We start from the raw sequence: 4,811 nt of genomic DNA, 5'->3' as shown, positions 1-4,811 counted from the left end.
ATATCTTTCCCCAAATATTGCTAGGAAGATATAATAATAATAATTGAAACTCCCTGTTCTGGTTTGTAGTGTGAGATAACCCTCTATTTGCAGTCTACTCTCAGCCTTGACTGCAGGGGTAAAATCCCTTGGGCTATAACATTCTTCTCTAGAGTTCTCTCTGCCCCTCCTGGGTTTTCCCACAATTGCCTGTCTTTGCTACAATCTTCTCTCTTTCTTTTATCCCTTAGTGTATGCACGTTGCCACTTGTATCCCCCTTCCCTCCAGGGGTCTCTCCCCCTTTTTGGGGCACACATTACTTGCCCTTTGCTGCAGCCACCATGCTCGCATTCCCAAGCAATACCGGGGGAGCCCATGACCTCCTCCCCAGTCCCAGGTGCCTGGCTGTGACATCAATTCTCCTCACTGTCTGTGCTACAATCTCTTGCTTACTTTCTCTGCCTCTCCTTTCCCCCAACTTTTTACCAGTGGTAATCATTTTCGCAATGCTGGGAAATCTGACAGTATTAAGTCCTACAAAAAAAAACGATTTGTGAAAAATACGACTACAATCTAAACAGACTTACTTGAACACCGATTGTGCAGCTTTCTGAAGGAACTGCCATGCTGACAGCCAGGGCTTTCCCAGCATCGTGAACACGTACCCAACCTCTTTTTACAGCCCTTCCTTCTTCTTTTTTTAATCTCTAGCGGACTGGGCTAGGTTGCCAGCATAACAAAGTAATTAAGTGGGTTTTATTAAAGTATAATACAAACAATGAGGACACTTACAGCTAAGATCTATGTTAGTGGCATTCAGGGAGGTGCTGGCAACATTAAATAAAGGGGTATAGAGTAAGTTGGCAAAAACAAATGATAACAAAATATTGCCCAGACTCTGCAAAATAGCACGTGCTTAAAAAAAATCACAGTGGTGCCTGGAATATTTTGGAGGACTTTCCATATGCAGGTTTACTATCCCCAACAGTTAATTTAACAGGTATCTCCTAAAAGTGCCTGTAAAATACATTTAGCACTGTTGTTATTCTTCTCATCAAAACCCGTTACCAAAAACAGAAGGTATCTCATACATGCCAACTTTCAAAACTTCTACCCCAAAATGTGACAGGGGGTAGGAGGGGCATTCACCATAGCCCCGCCCCACTATAAAATGCCGGAATTCACGGCATTGAATAGCGGAGGCGGGACTTAATGACTCCCTGAAATTCGTGAGCCTCATGGGAATTCTGGAAGAGTAGGCAAGTATGAGGTATCTTTATGGAGTCTCTCTTTCATTTTTTTCTCCTGAATGAGCACACCCATCCCTGCCTTCATCTTTTCTTATATGAGCTTTTAATACTTTTACATGTTGTTGTAGCTTCTCTTTTGTATCTTTGATTAGTATTATGTCTTGCAGTTCATGGTTCTCTACAACCAGTTTGTTAGCTAATATAAGGCCACTGTTGTCCGTGTGTCTGGTTCATCCCTCTTTTTACCTACCTGCTTCTCTATGGCTGTGATATCAGTTTGTTTTAGTGTTATGTCCTCTTTACTTTGCTCAATTTCATTCCATGAGCTATTAATTTCTAAGCATTGCAGACAAAGGTACACAAGTGCCACACCAAACATATAGATCTACACCAACTTATATCTACTACAAATCATATAGTGAGATCCCCGACAGCTGTTCCCCGCAATATTTCTACTGAATCTTTACTCTGAACTGTTAGCTCTGTTGACACATACTGTAAGTCAATATTTTGTTCTTCACCCAGTTGTTAATAGTGAGCCTAATGCACAGTTGGCTGCAAAATGTGTGTAATTTACACTAAAAAAAGTTGCGTGTAAAAAATAGTATATACTGAGCCTTACACTGAGCCTCTCTAATACAGCAGAAACAACTTAATGTCCCGTGTACAAAAAATATGTTTTATTTAAACATACAACTATAATGTATGCCCGAGCAATGAATAAAGCACAATTCACTGCTGTAATAGCAAACAATCATTACAAGCAGTTCACCATCATTATCTGTTATTTACAAATCCCTCTGACCACCCACAAATAATATGGCTTTCTATGCAAGTATTTGTTTCCTGGATCTGTTTGCAAATCCACAGCTCTCTCCATGCTCAGGCTGAAATATGCGTGTGGCCACTTTCTGGGCATTCACAGAGCGATTTCACGCAAACTACGCTACGTAAACTGACATAGTACTCACATTGCATCAGTCCCAGGGTGTGAAAATCAATAGGATCATATACATTATTATTCAGAGAGGTCTTTGTGAACATACATACCCTAACCTTCCTCCACCTAACCCTGCCCACCTCCAACCCTCTTCTCTATCTTTATTTATATATTTTTCTATAACTTGCCCCTCCTACTTACTCCTGTGCTTCCCTCACCCCAGTGTTCTCGTCCCTCATCCCATCTTGACACTCTGTGTCTCCTGTCATTCTCCCTTTAGATTGTAAAAAATGACAATGACATGCAGGAGATGCTGTTTATGTCCAGAAAAATGTAGGGTAATTTTTGGGACTCTGTAACAGCATGTAGGAGAATGCAGCAGCTGCAAGAAGACTAGCATTTGAGGGGAATGTACTTTAGTCCAGCGAAGTAGTCACCTATGAAGAGAGTGCAGACACGATTAGCTTGAGTCAAGTGATTGCCTTAATTATCCTTTTTGAGAAGCAGATAGAGAAATTTTACGGATGAAATAAAACAAAGTAAATCTGCTAACTATATTGTAATTGTAGATTAAGTACTTAATTCGCTTCACAATCTTGTAATGACGTCTACTCCTTCAGTTTCTCGGGCAACTGCTTGTCGAAAAAACTTAGCTTTCCCAAGACACCCAGTGGTGATGCAGATAAGTCAGCACGATATTTTGATATTTGCTCTGCTCTAAAAGAATTGCCCAAAAATCATGACAGCTCTGCCATAAAATGAACTACAAATTCCATGAGGAAGGCCATTATCAAAAGTCCACTTACTTCTGTGATGGAGGATTCCAGCGGGGATGAATTAGTATTGTTTGAGGAAGATGTACACAATGATGAGGGTGAATATGATGACAGTGTAGATTACAGGTGCTGTAATCTAGCTAAGAGAAGGGAGCTACCTGATGCTGGTATGCCTGGTAATATTTTGGGTAGAATGGCATGTTGGCAATTTTATTTTTTTTCTACATTAAACTTTCACCTTTAGTTTTTTTTCTTTAAAAAGGTACAAGATTTTTATTTACATTTTGGCACCAGTCCTGATGATAGGAATGCCTGTACGTCATCTGCTAAAGCCTATGTTAAAGACTGAGGTGCATAGTGTTTTTAAAGTGAGGGAAAACAAATGTAAAAAAACACAATTTTCCTTGGTAAATTAAAAAACACCTGTAATCAAGGCAAAGTTAAATGGGGTAGGGACTGATGTGAGCTAACATAACTTATAACTATATCTTCTAGATATCTACATAACTAACATAACTTATAATGGTTTCTGCTTAGTTCTCATCTGCTTTGTACAGTGTGTAGCACTGGATATATTATCTATTGTCTATATTGAATATGTGAATTCTCCACAGATGCGGATACTTCCCACTTTGTCCTTCTTTACCATGGGAAATAGATGGGTAGTTCATTCACTCCATTCTACAGGAGAGAGTATACCAGAACCTTCCAGTTTCCAAAATTCCTCCCACCACCCATGGTCGGATAACATATGGTACTGTACGGGCTTTATAAAATTTTGGAATGGTATTTGGCTACAACTCTATACTAGCCTTAGTGCCCTTTAATGTGCCTACCCCTTTGTTGAAAATGGTTTGAGTGGCAGCTAGCAATTTCGAAAGTCTTTTAGTAGCTACATCATTATTAAACACATTAGATATGGTAGGCTTAAACATGTGAATGAACTGCCAATTGAGTTGATTTGTCCTTATCCATTTGCGGCCCAATAGAGATGTCCACCCTGTGAAAGTAGACATAAATACAATTTATATGTATTGCCTTTGTATTTCACCAGCAGTGGGGACAGTGGTTCGCCAGTATATGTGTGGAGCATTGCCAATGTTTTCTTTAATGGAATCCTTGCAAACAGGTGTTTGTAGTCACTTGCATTTATCACTGACACAGCAGAGCCTGTATCTAACACCAGTTGCAATTTATTTCCCTCCACTTCCATACTGACCCAGATCACTGGACACTCTTTTGTTCTTATGGTGTGCACCTTTAGTCAGCTTAGACCATTTTCTTTCCATTACTATCAGTAGAGTCTGACTCATTGTCAGCTACCTGATGCACCAGTGGTGTTGTGTATTTTCTTCCAGGGTCTATTGAAGCTTGCAGGAGGTCGGCTTTTTTCCCCGACCAGCACACCCTTTTAATATGGTCTTTTTTGTGACATTTTCTATACACTTTGGGCCTGAGTCATTAAGGAGAGCAAAGTATAAAGAAGGAGTAACTTTGCACCTGGGCAAAACCATGTTGCATTGACGGGGGAGGTAAATTTAAAATGCTGGGACAGATTTATAGATGGGGTAGGGCATAGCCTAGATAAACTTTAAATTTCAGTGTAAAAATAAAGCTATCAAGTATTTGTGTGCTACATGAAAAAACAGCCAGTATTTAACTTATGTGAAAATAATAAACTAATTTGCACCCCTTGCATTGTAACATGGTGTCACGAAAGCCAGAGAGTGGGAATGGTCTTGATCTTTGCTTGAGTGACAGTTTACCCACAGAGAGGTGTGGAGTCTAACGGAAGATAGGTATTCATCAGGGTGTTTTCGCAAGGGAATATGGTCTTAGCTGCTTTCAATCGCAGGTCACGGTCC

Source organism: Mixophyes fleayi, chromosome 2 (assembly GCF_038048845.1).
Source record: "Mixophyes fleayi isolate aMixFle1 chromosome 2, aMixFle1.hap1, whole genome shotgun sequence".
NCBI classification, from domain to species: domain Eukaryota; kingdom Metazoa; phylum Chordata; class Amphibia; order Anura; family Limnodynastidae; genus Mixophyes; species Mixophyes fleayi.
The sequence above is the reverse complement of the archived record's forward strand: the minus strand, read 5'-3'. Positions refer to the sequence as shown.